The sequence below is a fragment of the Martes martes genome (assembly GCF_963455335.1).
Source record: "Martes martes genome assembly, chromosome: 5".
Classification (NCBI taxonomy): Eukaryota; Metazoa; Chordata; class Mammalia; order Carnivora; family Mustelidae; genus Martes; species Martes martes.
The window spans coordinates 117,550,672-117,569,294 of record NC_137892.1 but is presented as its reverse complement, the minus strand read 5'-3'; the positions used below and the strand labels follow the sequence as shown (position 1 = coordinate 117,569,294).

The following is an 18,623-nucleotide window of genomic DNA, read 5'->3' as shown; positions in this document are numbered from 1 at the left end:
TGAACCACGTTGCAGGTTGACACAAGGAGAGGACACAAACTATTCTGTTTGTAGTTCCCCACTGGGACTATGGTTGACTTGGGAGTCAGGAAACTACTGGAGATTACAGGAGACTTCTGATGAATCTGGAAGAGTAGGAAAGCCTTCACTGATTTCAGAGAATTAAAAAAAAAATCTCTTATGTCATGGAATATAGCATACTAATTACAAGCATAAGGCTTTGGAAGCAAACAAGATCCAGTCTGAACCTTCTTGGCTTGGCATCTTAGTTGTGTGTGATTTTAGGTACATTCTATACCTTGATTCTGCCATCCATTAAATGGAGATAAAAATTCTATATATCTCTAGAGATACTGTGAGGATTAAATGAGATCATGCATAATAAGATGCTTAGCCCAGTGCTGGGAATGTAGTAAATGCTCAAATAGTATTAGCTATGATTATGTGTCTGTTTTCCTTGGTCACTATCGAATTTTACTATTGGTGATGTAAGGGTCTGATAAGAAAGGCTATTTCAAGCTTTTTAAAGGGGTACATAGGGACCAATCTGATGGGCTGTGCGAATCAATGCAAGGGACTTAGGGTCATATGAGATAGCCAGAGGATGCTGGGAGAAAGGATGCTTCATAAAGAATTTCTATCAACAAGGCAGTACCTCGCTACTAGGTCTAGTACCGAAATGGCCCCAGGTCATTTCCAAATTTGAAAGGAACTAGGACTGGGAGCACCTAGGCCTATTGGAGATGTATGAATACTAGCCTAGGAGGTGGGCATTACTCTGGCTGCGGAGTGAATTTCAGGTGAACGCATCCAGAAAAAAGACAAAGTAACAAGTCAGAAACTGGACGGAAGCAGAAATGAACGCAACGTATAGCTACAGATACACACACTAAAATAAGACTTCACATTTATATTATTTGTTATGGTTTATGAAATGCTTTCATATTCATTACCATTATGCAGAGTGTAACAGCCTTAAGTCATTAGCTGGATGAAGAGAAACCTTGCAGTCTGAAGAGATAGCCATGGCTTTTAGGAACTAAGAGATCCATAAAAACAAAGGATATGTGAGGAAGGCAGGGGACCAGACGTGAAACGTCAACAGCGGTAAGGTTACATTTAAGCAAATTATATTATCTTGCTGAGCCTCAGTTTCCTTTCTTGCCGAATGAGAATAATTATGGTATCTGCCTTACCAGGTTGTCATTAAGACGGAATGAAGCAATGAATGCAAAATGTTTAATGCTAAGTAAGTTCTTACATAGTTGTGAGCTGGTCAATGGTAAGGAATGTCTGGGATATTTAGTGAGGACAGGTACCTGGGAACAGATTTTGAGGGCAATGAAGAAAAGAGAAGTTAGGGGAAGAAAGGTGAACAAAAAGAATTGTCCTGCTTGGTATTTTTGGGCTAATTTTGAAATTAACAAAGCTAGAAGTAGGACTCTCAGTGTTTCTTCACTTGTACCAGTCTTACTTTCTAATTTCTGGGCCTAAATATGAGACCTCTGTACCCCCATGACCATGTCTGGCACACCAGACATCCATCTGGCCTCACTTTGTCTCAGTGAATTCCTAATGCAAAACACCATGTTCTTGGTGTGAGATCCTGGGCCTTGGCAAAGGATTAAGCTGAAACATCCTGTCCCTCTAGTTCAGAGAGGAGAAGATCTTTCTGCACATTTCTAAAGAAGTTGGCAGTGCTTTTTGGAAATACTGCTGAGAGGCCAAAGCTTTGGCCAGGCCTGGGAGCTTGCTCTGCAAGTTTCCTTGTAGAGTAGGAGTTTACCCCTGATTCTAGGTCTTACTAGATCTCTGGTAAGGTATCTCCATCTCTTAGGTGACACATTCACTAGCAGCGTTCTCAGCAACTTCTGATTGTGATTATCATCAGAATGCCCTTGGCTACCCCTTTCTCACTTCTGCCTCTAGGACTCTCCTTGAGATTAGAACTCATTGACTGTTTTCTTCTTAACTCACTGTCTTTCCATCTCTTTGTTTCACCTGTCCACTCATCCACTAACCCATCCATCCACTCATCCATCCATCCATCCATCCAACCATCCATTGAACCCTTCAATTAACATTAATGCTTACTTTATTAATTTTCACCCTGGTTCTGAAAAACTCTTCATTGTGGATTCCATTACTAGGGTATATGGCTTGGCATCTTCCCTGATTTTTTGTCATCTTCTAACTTCTTTCAACTTAATAGATTTCTGGATCTCATCAACTTGCTCTTCTCATGTCTTGTGGTTATATCTAGGTTGATAGTCTTATACTAGTACCCTTGATTTTCAGTGGTGAGGCTTCTAGAAGCTTGATTGAAGTATTGGATTTTGGAAGTATGTTGAATTCCTCTTTAAGTGAAGAAAACAAGCAGCTTGCTTTTCCAGTCTTCAGAATGGGGTCTGAGAGTTGGAGCTGGGTTGGCCTGGTCATTGCTATCAATTGGCAGGTGAGAAAAAAAAAAATGCTGAAGACTTCTTCCTAACTGCACATTTCTGGGCTCCTTCCCACAATCACCAAACTATAATACTCTCTTCAAAGGAAATAATTTCCTTTGTGGGGAAAGCAAAGTGATCAAACAAGATGCTGAAAATGCCAGTCATTTTAGGTAATCGATCACTTGTACTGTCTATAGAATAGATGCTGAAGAATTTTTACATCCATGACTCCCACATCACCAGATCCTATCATCAAGGACCAGGGTAGAAACTTGATTTCTTGAGATCCAAGTCACTTTTTTTTTTAATTGTTAGATCTAACTTTATTTGTGTCCAGGAACCTGGGATGATAAGATTGTTAGCCATTGATTCTTACCTCATCCCATAGTTCCCTTTCTTTAAAAATCTCAACTATGTGGTCACTATAAGATGTCTAATTTTGGGAATCTCTTCATTTTTGACCATACCTCACACCACCACTGACTTGGCTAAATTCAGGCCTCTGTAGAGAGTAAAGTCTCTTACTATACAAAATCATCCAGTTCTAGTCTGATCAGCACCTCTTGACAGGGCTTGGACCCAAACCTCAGTGTGGCCTTCCCACCTGTTCCCTGGTTTTCTTGCTCCATTTGTGGTTCTCATAAAGACGGTAAGCAATTAGGCTGTTCAGTTGTAGCACATGGTAGTGTAAAATTATGGAATTTAGGATTTTAATGAGTTCAGGTGCCATACAAAAGAACTCCCCTACTCCTACCCCCTCCCCTTGTCCATAAAATTATATGGCTTTAGAATTGGGGCTTTATGCAGCCTGGACTAAGCCATTTTATTTAAAGAAAAAAATAGACCAGGAGAAAAAAAAAAAAGAACCAACACAATTATATGCAGATTTCTTCATAAATCAGGCACTGCAGCAGCTGTGCGGCACATGTTGGCGATCCTGAGTTTGTTGCTGGAACTTGAAAGATAAACATGAACCTGTTTCCACAGAGGAAAATCTGTTCACAGCAAGGAGCTGACCCTGTTCTTTAAACAAGGATGATGGTGTGGCAGCCTGCTGTGCCCTGCTCTGTGTTGCTGTTTGGTGGTGAGGGTCACATAAAGAAGAGACCAAAGAATGAGAAGTGATTTACTTAAGGCAAAAGGAATCAGCAACAGACCCCAAAGAGTAGGCAGAACTTGACTCTTCCACCCAACATTCTCGGGCCCAATTAGCTAGGTCACTGGAGCAGGCCAGATTTTTCATATGTATTTTCAGAGGTGAAAGATCTTTTGCCCTAGAGCTACATAATCTAGAAAAAGGGTATGCAATTTATAATGAAATAGTGGTTCTGAGACTTATCTCCTTTTAAATATAGGTACATGTCCCCAGAGCTCCTGCCAAGCCCTGTGCTTGCCCTAGGTGTGTGGAGAAGGGAAGGACAAACAGAGGGGATCCATCTGTTTTAGGATTCACTGCGCAAGGCTGATTGCTTTTGCTCTGGCTTAGTGCCAACAGTAACTCATTGTAAGGTCCAGCTGTTGCCAGCCGTTTCCTTGGTCCAGGTATTCCTTTGGGAATGGAATGTAGTGCAATATATTTCTTAGCTGGCTTTTTGTGGGAATGGGTACCTCAGCTCAACCTGCCTCTGTCTGCTTCAAATGAAAGGAGTAGCATTGTAGGTAATGGTGAGGGTCACTTTGTGACAATATGGTGGAGATTGATACTTACATCTGTGAGGTCAGTTAATTAACTGGGACTAATGGTGATGTAAACTGCCCAAAGCAGATGTGGCTAACCTCCTTTCTTCTGCTGCTAAATAAAAGGAGAAAGTTTGGAAGAGAGTCTGATCGTCTCCTTTTCCCCCTATTTTTCCCCTAGAACTATGTCTTGGTGCCGCATTTGAGAAGAGTTAATAATAAAGGGACCCTTGAGAGAATTTCAGGCTAAAGGTATTGTTGGGTGGGTCTGTGCCTTTCAAGAATTTTATCCCGGCATGGTTTTCTACATTAGGCACTGGCCAAATGAAAAGGTCTGTTGGCACTACATGATTTTCTTAACCTGGAAAAATGTTAATGATCTCAGAGGCATGACTTTTTGTCCTTTCTGATGACTACTGTTCAATCTGTCACCCCAAGCCTCTAAAGGAAAACTCATGTACTCAAGACACAAATACACACACACACACACTCACACACATGATGCATCATTATTAATAAATGAATGGAGCTATTTGTTATTTATTATTTAAACCTTCAATACTGGCTGGCCTGAGTGATACATGAAATATAGGCAAGTAATTTATTTATTAGGGAAAATAATGATTTTTTTCCCCCACAGCATAACCCCCTCTGACCCAAAACAGCAAGAGCTTTATCAAATACAAATACGATGGCTTGTAATTTTTGAGTCTTGCAGAGCATTGTAACTGACAATGTACTTTTAACATAAGTACATTGAACAAATAATTTATAGACATATTCTGGGAATATTTTAGGGTATTTTATTACTACTTCTGAAAGCTATGGCATGTTATCGATTTTAGTATATTAATATAACCTAAAAGGGAGGGCACATGCTCAGCTCCTAATCCACATCAGCTTTGATGGCAAACAATATATTTTACTGAAGGGAGCCTTGAACCAAAGCAGTAGAGGTTAACAATTACACATCATAGCCAAAAGTTTAAGATAATGAATTTCACTCATTACAGAACTTCCATTTTGGGGACTGAAACAGATTTTACATACTTAGGGTCTCATCCAAATTTCTCAACCACCATTTGTCAGCATGAACTTTCCTTTCCTTACGCCTGTTTCTCTCTTGCCACTTCCTTAGGATTCATGAAGCCTACTTCCTGCTGAAAGGACCACTGTTACCCTTTTCCAAAAACGTATTTTTAGAATGGGTTTTGGGAATTCATTTCAAAGAGGTTACTTTGTCCCTCTTTGTATCACTTGCTTCTTTTAGGTGGTTTCTAGGTGATGAAGGCTTAAGTTATCGACATCTTATTCATGTTTGGTATTTTTAAGTACTTATCTACTTGTTAACGTTTAGACCCAGAGCTTTATTTCACACACATTATTTTCCAAATTTCCAACCCCAGCACGGAGGCTCCTCCTTAATTTGTCCTCACTGTCTTCAGTCCTCAGTTAAAACTCGATGCGTGTGCCAGGCTAGCCTCTCGCTGTCTTTGAGCCCACCCCTCCCCCACCATCATTCCTGCCTTTATATCTTTGATGCTGTGCTCTTCTCTTGTCTGCCATCTCATCTTTTTCGTGTGTGAAGATTTTCCTGACCCCTCCAATAATTATCTTCTCCTTCTCTGAACCTCTGTACAACTCGGCAGCTCTCCCTTATGATTTAGCACTTTACCATGAGTAGCCTTGAATTAGTCCTAGTATCTCTTTCACATGTATCATTTATCCTGGATTGACTATGAGTAATTTGAGGAAAGGAATCATATAGGTTCCGTTTTCACTGTAGCTGCACATCACTCAGGATACAGCTAAGCAGATATTGGCAGCTCAGTCCATACTAAATTCAGTAGACACCAAGTTTAATTTATACTGAAATCTAAGAAGAATCAACAACAATTTTCAAAGTATAGCTCAGCCTGTCTCCCTCTAGTCATTCAAAAGTTACAGTATGATTGGATATTCTACAAAATTTTGGTGGGTGCAGTTATTGGGGATGCATTTTCTTTGCCTTTATTATTATTCTTAATGTAAAAAAATTATAAATATAATAACTGCTGTTAGAAGGACTTGAAAATCTCGCAAAGCTAAAAGAAGAAAATGAAATAATCTCCTATAATCCCTTCACCTATAGCAAGTGCTAATACTTTGGTATCTACCCTTCCAGACTATTTTGTGTGGTATATGTATGTATACACACAATTTCACATATGTTGCTATTACTGCCTTCATTCATTCCTTCGGATAAATTACCAGAAATAATTTGCTGGGACAAAAGGATATCTGTAACGTATAAAGATAGGCATGCACACCCATGCATGCATGTGTGTGTGTGTGTATGTGTGTGTGTATGTTGGTACCTTAAAAAGGCATCATGCACTATGCAGTCTTTTGTAACCTGTTTTTCTACATGTCAGTAATGTAGCTTTCATGACTACATAGCAAGTCATTGTACCTTAACTTATTTAACCAATTAATTGTTATTGAGCTTTTAGGGTTTTTAGCTTTATACTTCCAAAAACAGTGCTGCAAATGAGCTTTCTTGTAGGTAAATATTTGTGCACATTTTCCATGATTTCCTCGGGATAGATTCCCAGAAGTGGAATTTCCAGGGAAGAAGGACATGTATATTTTTAAGACACCTATGACATGTTGCCAAACTGTCTTCAGAAAAGTGGCATTCACTTACAGTACTGTGGGTGGTAATTAAGATGGTCCTTTTCCCATCCCTGACATTTCAAAGTTATTGCAATGGAACATGAAGAACCACCATCGGGAGAGGACGGTAGGGTTTACAGAGGGGGAAGTGAACAGCTGCCACTGTGCTGCCATTGCAGCTTCCTAAAAGACCGACCTGCTTAATTAAAGTCCCTGTTTGCCTCTGATCCCTGAGGAATCAAGTTCTAATCCCTTGGTTGGGCCTTTTGTGATCTGTCCTCAAAGTATGGCTGAGCTCTGCTGACCCCCATTTCCCCACATCCATGCACTTTAAGCTCCTCCTGTGCTAAGAACCTTACCTTGTCCAGAATAGACCCTGCCCTCTTATACCTTTCTAGCTTTGTACCCAGGGACAATGCTCATCTATACAGAATCATCTGTAATAGCTATGGATTAATCATAGTTCAAGTAATTATGGCCAGTGCACTTGTCAAAAAAGGAAAGTTAAGTAGGAATCAGTCAAAACTCTGTGTTACAAAATGTCAATGGTTTATTGTCACATAAATAACATAGTTTAATATTCCTTCTTTGCTAAGAAATGTGTCATGTGCTTTCCTTGGATTATCATTTGTGGCTATGTTATCATTCCATATTTTAGATTAGGAAACTGAAAAAATTTCAGAAAAATTAAGTAACTTGTCCAAGGACATGAATAGAAAGTGGCAGAGTTGGGATTTGAAACCTGAAAATAATAGTGGTAGTAATACTGATAATGATACTGTTAACTGCACCACATAATGCCGTCCACCAGAGATGCCTCATTGGGTCTCTTGACAGCCTGCTGCATTCATGCCAGGATAAAGGGGTGTCTGCTGGCTTACAAAAAGGCAAGGGCCCTGATGTATCTTTGGAATCCAAGATTAAGCAGTGTATAGTTCAGGTTTTCAAGTGAAAAGTTAAAATATCTAGTGGAAACTTTATCTTATCCATGTAGATCAGGGTTTCTTAATAGCCACACTATTGACATTTATAACTAAAGCATTCTTTGTTGTGGGGGAGCTGTGCTTTCCCTTCCCTGCCCCCAGTTGTGACAACCAGAAATATCTCCAGACATTGTAAATATATCCTAGCAGAGGCAGGCACATTCCCAGGGAACCACTGGCATAACTGGAAAAATGCATTTGGCTGGTTTGCTGAACCCTTTTCCTGTTACTCTGGAATCCTCACCTTATGAGATGAGACATTTCCGGTTGTCACAACTGGGGGTTAGAGGGTGCTTTTGGGATCCAGTGGTGCTGTTGGGTAGAGCTACAATGCACAGCACAGCCCCTGACTACGAAGAAGACTGTGCTCCAAAATGTCAACAGCTCCTTTAGCTTTGTGAGCCCTTCTGACAGATTTCTTTATTTTTGACTTAAGCTAGTTCAGTAACTGGAAACTGACAAACAGTCTTATGGCATGCCCATCTTCAGAGTCTGAAAAAATCCGGAAGCCCTATACGAATTGCTTTGTACCTGGCATTGTTTGTTTAGTCTTGTCATAAATAGTTACTAAGCATCTTTTATGTGCCAAGCACTGTGCTAGGTGCCGGGGATATAAGAGCCAGCTTGACAGACAAGGTCGTTTCTCTCCTGGTCAAACAGACAGCCAAAGAGTGAGAGGGGAAGAGTGGGAGGGGCACAGTAGCAGGGGATACTTACATAGTTTGGGGGCAATGTTCCTGTCAGAAACCCCAGAGGAAATGGTAATTAAACTGAGGTCTGAAAGAGGAGGAGAAGTAATCCAGGAAAGGGGATGAGGAAGAATGTCCTGTGCAGAGAGAACAAAATTAGGAGGAGAGGGGGAACAGGAAGAAGAGGGAGATGTTGGGTGTGAGAGAGAAAAAGAGAGCCAAGAGAGGAGAAGTGGGGGATGGGAAGGCAGAGGGAGAGAGGAGGACAGGGATATGGACAGGGATGGGAGTGGGGAGAGAGATTAAGAGAGGGAGGTCTCCACGGATCTCAAGACCTGAGTAAAACTGAAACTGGAGTGGCTGGAGCAGGATTTCATTGCATTCTTCATAGCTCCAGAATCGCCAGGGGAGGTCTCTGAGTTATAATTCCCACAGACTATACATGGGACCCTCAAGCAACCTGCCTTGAGGGCCACTGGTCCCCTGCTGTGGCAGTGCAACTTGAGAATAACGTCTGGTGCTTGGGGCTGAGAAGGGAGGGAGGAGATTAAAATAGACATTTATTTATTTTTCATTTTGCATTTAGCTCGGTGTGGGCTGACTGCTTTTCAGGATCTGATTATTCCCTCCCTGAGGGTCCTGTGGTCAGATGCCAGCTGTGAGGATCTGTTACCATGGGTGACATTTTCATCCAATGGGGGATCGTGCAGCTTGTTTGCAGAGTGGCAGATGGAGCAGCTAATCGATACAGTCTGGGGAGGGGTGGGCGTCCCTGCCCCCAGTGGCCCTGCCACACAATGAGAGCTGGTCCCCAGGGGCTTGTGGAACACACGCCAGTGACTGGGCCTTTGATTGGAAAAGACCTCACTCACTAGGGGTTCTGGCCCCAAACAATGCCTTGTTCTTTACTAAGGTGGCCTCCACACTTCCGAGGATTTTTACAGCCCCAGCCTCAGGCAACACTCCTGGGAAAAACTGCTGCCAAACCCTTTTCAGTTCTGTGTGGATGGTACTGAGTATTCTATTCCAGTAAAACTCAGCAGGCATTTTTTAGCATCATTTATGTTCCAGCAATATCCTGAGTTGGGGAAAAGAACAAGGTAATGTCCTGCCTTCAAGGACCTTAGGATGTAATTAGGAGCTTTCAGTCTGGTTATGGAATAGCCAGAAGCCACTCGGTCATCCATCCAACTCATTTATTGAATAACCTGCTCTGTGTTGGAGGCTGGGTTACAAAGATGGGCAAGATGTGGTTGGTGCCCCCAGTACCATATTTAACTCTATATGCCATTGAAAAATAGAAATAGCTAGGACTTACTGAGTCCTTTTTCTGTATTGTCTCATTAAATGCCTATAACTCTAAGAGGTAGATACCAATATTGTCCCCATTTTTGTCCTCCCCCTCAGGGATTCCAATAATTCTGACGTTGGAACGTTTCATGGTGTCATTTATTTCCCTAATTCTGTTTTCGTGGCTTCTAAGCTATTTGGTCCAGGCTTCCTCCTGATCCTTTTTCTCTCTCTGTTTGTCCTCCAGAACACTAATTCTATCTTCTGCCTCAGTTACCCTAGCTTTTAGAGAATTCAGATTAGATTGGAACTCATTGAGAACATTGTGAACATCATCCCTGGTGGCTTTCACTTCTGCCCTAATCAATTCCATTTTGTCATCCATGGCTTTCTCCAACCTAGCTATTGCCTGGATAATTGTTAGCCTGAATTCCCTTTCTGACATACTGTCTATGTCCATATCCAATAGCTCTGATGCAGAAGGCCCAGTCTCTGAATTTTTCTTCTTCTTCTTCTTTTTTTTTTTTTTTTTGAATTTTTCTTCTGTTGGACATTCCTCCTCCTAGTCATTTTGGTGAGAGATGGCTGAGCAGATGTGTAGCTGAATGTATCGACTGTGGTGCAGGCAAGGTGCACTCTGGAACGCTTCTGCCCACTGGCGTCTTCTGCCCCCATAGAGATCCAGGAGTGTATAATTCTAATCTCAGGCTGATTTCATGGGTGATCAGAATTTGTTGGTAGGTAATCAGTTCACTTTAGGGCACGGGTTGAAACGGCGCCTCCCCCTACTTCTGTGCCATCTTGTCTCCTCCTCAGTATTGTCCCCATTTTTGGATGTGGAAACTGAGGGCTAGTGTAGAACAGTGACTTGTACTGATCTACACTTTAGTACTATTTCCACCGATGTTGCAAGTGTTTTAGCACTTGGAATTCATACCCACACATACATATACATGTACATATATACATGTAAATTCTCTTTTGGGAAAATATACCAAATGTCTAATAATATGTCTATTATGTTACAAAACAAAATTTAACGGAGTGAATTTTGAAGATCTTTTTGGTTTTTTCAGCAATTCTAAATCAGGCAGCATCCACTCTAGAAGGTAGACGGGGACTGTGAGGAGCTATACAAAATGAAAGACTTTTATAGGCAAAAGGGAGCCGGAACAAGGACGTTGTATTGCAAAAAAACAGATTGGTTATTGCAAGGTAACTTTCCTTTAGGGGAAGGCCGATTATCTAGCTAGTGCTAATTGGGCAATTCCTGATTGACTGTATTAAGGTTCCATCTCTGGGAGAGCTGAAACTTTAATTAAGTCTTGGTTTGGTGACATGGGGCTTAGCATAAGTGACTCCATTTTGGACATGTTTTCTTGTCTATTATTATTCTTCTTATTATATTATATTTTAGGGAGAGTATGAGCAGGCAGGGACAGAGGGAGAGGGAGAGAGAGAATCTTAAGCACTGTATGTAACACCCAGTGCAGAGCCTGACCCGGGGCTCCATCTCACAATCCTGTGATCAGGCATGACTTACGCCAAAATCAAGAGTCAGATGCTTAAGTGATGGAGTCACCCAAGTGCCCCATGTTGTCTCACTTTTAACAATTATTTTGCATAGCTTAAGATCAGGTGGTAAGAAAAACTTCATTCCTTGATCTCTTAATCCCTGTGGATAAAGAGTCATCAAACCTGGGACTTTGTACATCTGAGTGATGTGGGACTAGGCTGTTCATCGAACTGAACCTCCACTTTCTCATCCTCAAGTAGAAATATTAAGGTTGACCTTGTGCGTACCTTAGTAGGATTTTCTGATAACCAAATGAAAATCATAAAGATGTAATCAATGAACCCAAAATGGTAACCCATATGAAAATCAGGAATCTCCTGGGCTTTATAGATGAAGTTGTGGTGCTCTTCCCAGCCTTTCTTGCCATTACCATTTCTGTTGTTTTAGTTGAGAAGCTGGCACATGAAAAGTTTCTAGAACTGGGAGGGTAGTTCACCAAATAAACAAGGAGACTACTCTTCACTCTCTTTGCTCTTGCAAGAAAAACATGAAATAAAACACAGACAAGTTTTCATCATCTCCCTCCTTCCTCTCTACTTTGATACAGGTTTTTCAAGTCTTATCACATGCCTGCTTCTTCCTCACCCCACCCCCTGCCCCAAATTGGTAATTTATTTCTTTTAAGCCACTACGCATATAAGCATCACTATTTTAATTAGCAAGAAGCAAACAGAAGTAAGGAGCTAGAAGGCACAGCAAGAGAGCCCACCACTTGCATACTTTAATTATTCATCGTGGTAAATAAAATTAAATATTTTCCCAGCAATCCAGAGCAGTATCTGAAGTAATTACACTGTCAAATTCATCAAAAATTCTCTCATCAAAATAAGAACCTTGATGTCATTTAATAATTTATAATACAAATACACAGAAATTCTAAAATATTATAAATAGAAAACTGCAGGGTAAGTGAACATGAATTAGTTAGGAGTTATGTTCTAGAAAGAGGCTGTCATGAGCTGTATAAATTTTTAATCAGAAATATTTTTGAGGCCTAATTTAGAGTATGGAATATACCAAGAACTGTAGAATACAAAGAACATGATACAAAAAGCAACATTTTCCTGCTGCTTGGAGGTGCACAAATTCGCTGCTTTTTGAGAAACACAGGACCCAAGATTATTTCAGGCAGAAGGAAGGAATGTCTTCTTTGATGCTTTGTATGTTCCAGATCACCTGTGGCACCTTACATGTTGTCTACGTGGATAACAAATGAATTAACCTCCATGCAATGACCGTGAGAAGCAAATGGGAAAAGTCTGGTTCATTTCCACCAATAGAGAAAGGCAGTCTTAGCCATTGAACCTTGTAAAAACAATGTGTGATTCTGGAAACCATATGGTTTCATCCCAGTTTTGGAATGGTTTTGATCTGTTGAGTTTCTGTATGGAAAAAGCCTGGATCAAATAGAGTAAACCAGATTTTTCTTCTCCTTATTCTCAGAGAAGTATTCTCATACATCTATGTCCTGCCTTGCTTTAGGAAACAGCTGTGGGGACTTACCTGTCTCAGGACAGGTGAGGAATGGCCAAGGCTTTATTTTACCAGAATGAATGGGAGAACAGCAGCTCCACTGACCACTGGTCAGCTCCACTGATCAGGAAGGGAGGTCAGAGATGAAAAGTGGGCTTCAAGATGCTAATTAGAAAAGAAGCAAGAGCAATTTTTAAAACAATTTTGCTTTATTGTGTCATCTCACAGGTCTAAGAGGTTAGCATGGAGAGTGACATAATAATCAGAGAGATCTTTTTACAAAAAAGGTAAGACTGATTGCTTTTATGCTTAAAACCTTTCAGAAGCTTCCTCTTGTGCTTAAAAGTCAAAGATCCTTAATAAGCATTTCAGGGCCCTGAGGGTTCCAGTTCCTGGGGGCTTCTTTGGATGGATATCACACCCATCTGCTCTCCTGTGCTCTCTTCTACCTCCAACCTCATTGAACACACCCTGTTTCCTCTGCTTGGCACATTCTTTTCTTTTCTTTCTTTTTTTTTTTTTTTTTTCTGGGCAAACTCCTCCTTACCCTTCAGGAAATCGTCTATGATCACCAGATGCCATCAGGCTGTCCTGTTATATCTCCCATGGCACCTTGCAGCCCCCAACCTTTATAAATGTACTGTATTTGTTACACTTAGAATGAATTACTTATAATGATGTACTTACTCTTTGTCTTCCATGATAAATAGAAACTTGGTGAAGGCAGAGACCATCTGTATCAGAGACTTTCTTTTGACCCCCCACTATGAGACACTTTATGATCTGTAACCCCCAACCCCCACACTTACCCCCTTTCTTCATTCTCTCCCCTCTTCTATACTCCCCAGTTTGTCCATTGAGATCTACCTCTTCACTGTTCCTGACCTGCTCTTCTCAGTCTGAATGGCATGCTCTTTCTCCTTCTTTAGGTCTGTAGTCGAATTTCATCAACTAGGGAAATTATTTCTTTTTAAAATTTCTCTCCATCCCCTGCCTGCCAATCAGTGCTCCCTATTCCCCTTTCCTGCAGTTTTGGGGTCTCCTTAGCATTTAGTGTCAGTTAGCCTGCTGGGCACTTACCTGCTTCTTGTTTGTGTCTTTCTCCTCCAAGTAAGCTCTATGGGCACAGGGGTTTGTCTGCGTTGCTCACTGCTGTAGCCTCAGTCTGTAGAACATGACTTGGCACATAGTAGGCCCTCATAAATACTGGTTAAAAGAATGAATGGAAGTAACCACTTCTAGATAGAGGTAAAAACAGATGAAGAGCTAACATCTTTGAGGGATACCCTTTTATAAGAATGTGGGGGCTTGGAGGAGTGGATGCCATACTGGGTAGGGGTGACTTCCCCCCTTCCCAGTGTGGGCTGTTTAGGTCTGTATGAGGTCCTAATGCCTATGGCTTCTTCTGAGAAAGTTTATGGTTGGTGAAGTAATAGGTGGGAAAGAATGCCTGGCAAGGAAATGATTAATCTGTTGCTATAAATCAGGGATGACAAATGGGCTTCAGTGCCAATGCCCATTTCATTTGATTGGTAGTAGTTCCTTGGAAGGCTGTGTTGAGGATTTTGAGGCTTTTCTAGGTCTAATTGTTGTGATCAGAGATGTCTTAGGCTAGAAGGAGGGATGTGGCAGCATTTGCTGCATGCATTTGTATCCTACTCCCTAAAGCTTGAACTCGGTCATGGTCTTTCCCATGAAACCAGGCTCCCAAAGGGGCTAATGATACCCCCATTAGGCTATTTGCTGTGAAAGCTAAAGGTTAAGGTATTCAATAGGGGCCTCAGAATCCATATCCTTTGGGGGATTTGAATATATCCTGTTGAATGATTTATTTTTTTCTCCATGGAATCAAATGGCTGAGCTGTAGTGGTGGTTTATAGCTTAGAGATTCTAAGCAGGAGGGCAGACCTCTTCTAATTTCACTTCTTTAGATTGGCTATTCAGACCAATCCCTTGTTGTTAAGAGAGTCTACAGACAATGACCCAAGATAGACCTAGTTATGTAAAATCTTGGCCTGAAGAAGAGACTCTGGCCCTAATGCGATTCGCCCAGCATGCAAACCCTGTGAGCTCATTTACCCAGGCAAGCTACCCCTTCCCTTCCCAGTGCTACCATCAACCCCATCTCCAATAGCCATCCTGCCAAGACTCAGCTCCCCCTTCTATCAATTGTAATTAATGACATTGTTTCTTTTCTGAAAGCCTTTCCTGTCCCTACACTGACACCCTTCACTTCACTGAACATGCTCTTATCACATCTGCTTTCTTGCAGCTGCTTCCACATGTGCCTGATTCAATTTCTTATACTAAGTATTTATGTATTTTTAGTATATTCATATGTGTCTGTTTTCTCCCTTACTAGATTTAAGCTCCCTGAAGAGAGGGGGCCACTATGAATATGTCCAGAATATTTATATTTATATGCAGTCAGTATTAACATATTTTTTGTCAGCACATATTTTTTTGTCTAAAAGGATCACTGTCTAATACACTGTTGCCTGGATTCAATAAGCCTACCAGTTAAAAGACACAATTGATGTAATCTTATTTGGAGGACCATTTTGCAATATCTCTCAAATTTTTGAATGTGTATGCCTTCTCTTCCAGCAGTTCTCCTTTTTGGAATTTATTCTACGGAAATTCTCATAAGAGTATGCAAATATCTATGTCTATATGTAAAAGAGTGATCAGTACAGAATTATTTGTGATAATGAGCATGAGAATAACCTAAATGTCCATCCTGAGAGAAATTGTGATATAAATTATGGTGCATACACACAGTGGAATACTATGTAATCTTTAAAAAAGAAAAGTAGTTAGCCAGGGTGCCTGGGTGGCTCAGTCAGTTGTCTGCCTTCAGTTCTCAGGTCATGATCTTGGGGTCCTAGAATAGAGCCCCACATTGGGCTCCCTGCTCAGTGGGGAGTCTGCTTCTCTCTCTGCCTCACCCCTCTGCTCATGCTCTTTCTCTCTGTCTCTGTCTCTCTCTAATAAATAAATAAAATCTTAAAAAAAGAAAAAAATAATTAGCTATATGTTGACAAGCAAAAATGTTCATGATATTATGTGTAATTATATAGAATGGTACTTTAAAAAAAAGATTTTATCTATTTATTTGACGGGGAAAGACACAGTGAGAGAGGGAACACAGGCAAGGGTAGTGGGAGAGGGAGAAGCAGGCTTCCCTGGGAGCCCAACACGGGGCTTGATCCCAGGACCCTGGGAACATGATCTGAGCCAAAGGCAGACACTTAATAACAGAGCCACGCAGGCACCTCTAAAATGGTATTGTTTGCAATAAGCCACAAATATACGTATGATGTACATATGTATACAGACATGTGAACATACATAGAAAAGGACTAGAGGACATACACCAAATTATTAGTGATTTATCTTTGACAGGTAGGATTAGGAAAGCAAAACATTTTATTTTTTTAATCTTTTACTAATTTGGACTTTTTTTTTCCAAGATTTTATTTATTTATTTGACAGACAGAGATCACAAGTTGGCAGAGAAGCCAGGGAGAGAGAGGAAGGGAAGCAGGCTCCCTGCTGAGCAGAGAGCCTGATGCGGGGCTCGATCCCAGGACCCTGGGATCATGACCTGAGCCGAAGGCAGAGGCTTTAACCCACTGAGCCACCCAGGCGCCCCTGATTTGGACTTTTTTAATTCTCTTTTTATACCCAGCTTTATTGAGATATAATTGACATCTAACATTGTATAAGCTTAAGGCATATAGTGATTTGATATACTCATATTTTGCAAAATGATAACCACCATAGCATTAGCTAATACCTCCATCCTATCACAAAAATTCCCATTTCTGTTTTGTCGTCAGAACATTTAAGATCTAGTCTCTTAGCAATAGTCAAGTATATAGTACAGTATGGAAAAAATTTTAATGGACATATAATCATTCTAAAATAAAAGATATTTTAAGAAGAGTTTATTATAAAAAGAAGGCATGGCAGTTGTGTTTGCCAAAATATCCTGAAGTTTAGAGATGTTACCAAAATAATTCAGTAACCATTTTAGTTGCCCCCGGGGTGCTTAGTTATTTCTTAGAAGCATTAAATATAGACTAAATGTGGTGTTTGCCTAAAGGAATTGTTCTTTTTCACTTCCTCGTTGATATCAAGCTAGACTATGCGACTTGCTCTGATTAATGACATGTGAGTGAAAGTGATATGTGTAGAGCACCTGGTGGCTCAGTTGGTTAAGCTTCTGCCTTCAGCTTAGGTCATGATCTTGGGGTCCTAGGATAGAGTCCCACATTGGGCTCCCCACTCAGAAGAGAGCCTGCTTCTCCCTCTCCCTCACCCCCTCCCTCCTGCTCGTTTTCTCTCTCTTTCTCAAATAAATAAATAAAATCTTAAAAAAAAAAAAAAAGAAAGTGATATGTGAAATTTCTTTTTATTTTTTATTTTTTTTTTATTTTAATAAACATATAATGTATTTTTATCCCCAGGGGTACAGGTCTGTGAATCGTCTGGTTTACACATTTCACAGCACTCATCATAGCCCATACCCTCCCCAATGTCCATTTCCCCACCACCCTCTCCCGTCCCCCTTCCCCCCCGCAACCCTCAGTCTGTTTCTTGAGATTGAGTCTTTTATGGTTTGTCTCCCTCCCAATCCCATCTTTTCATTTTTTCTTTTCCTACCTCCCTCCAAACCCCCCCACCTTGCATCTCCACTTCCTCATATCAAAGAGATCATATGATAGTTATATTTCTCCGATTGACTTATTTCGCTAAGCATGATACCCTCTAGTTCCATCCACGTCGTCGCAAATGGCAAGATTTCATGTCTTTTGATGGCTGCATAGTATTCCATTGTGTATATATCCCACATCTTCTTTATCCATTCATCTGTTGATGGACATCTAGGCGCTTTCCACAGTTTGGCTATTGTGGACATTGCTGCTATAAACATTCGGGTGCATGTGCCCCTTCGGAGCACCACGTTTGTATCTTTAGGATATATACCCAGGAGTGCAATTGCTGGGTCGTAGGGTAACTCTATTTTCAGTTTTTTGAGGAACCTCCACACTGTTTTCCAGAGTGGTTGCACCAGCTTGCATTCCCACCAGCAGTGTAGGAGGGTTCCCCTCTCTCCGCATCCTCGCCAGCATCTGTCATTTCTTGACTTGTTAATTTTAGCCATTCTGACTGGTGTGAGGTGGTATCTCATTGTGGTTTTGATTTGTATTTCCCTGATGCCGAGTGATGTGGAGCATTTTTTCATGTGTCTGTTGGCCATCTGGATGTCTTCCTTGCAGAAATGTCTGTTCATGTCCTCTGCCCATTTCTTGACTGGATTATTTGTTCTTTGGGTATTGAGTTTGATAAGCTCTTTATAGATTTTGGATACGAGCCCTTTATCTGATATGTCGTTTGCAAATATCTTCTCCCATTCTGTCAGTTGTCTTTTGGTTTTGTTAACTGTTTCCTTTGCTGTGCAAAAGCTTTTGATCTTGATGAAATCCCAATAGTTCATTTTTGCCCTTGCTTCTGTTGCCTTTGGCGATGTTCCTAGGAAGAAGTTGCTGCGGTGGAGGTCAAAGAGGTTGCTGCCTGCATTGTCCTCAAGGATTTTGATAGATTCCTTTCGCACATTGAGGTCCTTCATCCACTTTGAGTCTATTTTCGTGTGTGGTGTAAGGAAATAGTCCAATTTCATTTTTCTGCATGTGGCTGTCCAATTTTCCCAGCACCATTTGTTGAAGAGGCTGTCTTTTTTCCATTGGATATTCTTTCCTGCTTTGTCGAAGATTAGTTGACCATAGAGTTGAGGGTCTATTTCTGGGCTCTCTACTCTGTTCCATTGGTC

At 40.9% G+C, this 18,623-nt stretch overlaps 1 protein-coding gene across 23 annotated transcripts in view; it reads left to right on the top strand.

Moving 5' to 3' along the window:
* LOC308343878 (uncharacterized protein) overlaps nucleotides 1–18,623 on the top strand; it is a 391,106-nt gene that overhangs the window by 188,236 nt on the left and 184,247 nt on the right. For 15 of the 23 annotated variants that reach the window (XR_013966916.1, XR_013966917.1, XR_013966918.1 and 12 more), the window contains one exon: nucleotides 13,016–13,074. The exons of the other annotated variants lie outside the window; for them this stretch is intronic. The gene's annotated coding sequence lies outside the window, so the exon portion shown is untranslated. The remainder of the gene's footprint in view (nucleotides 1–13,015; nucleotides 13,075–18,623) is intronic. 23 annotated transcript variants of the gene reach the window in all.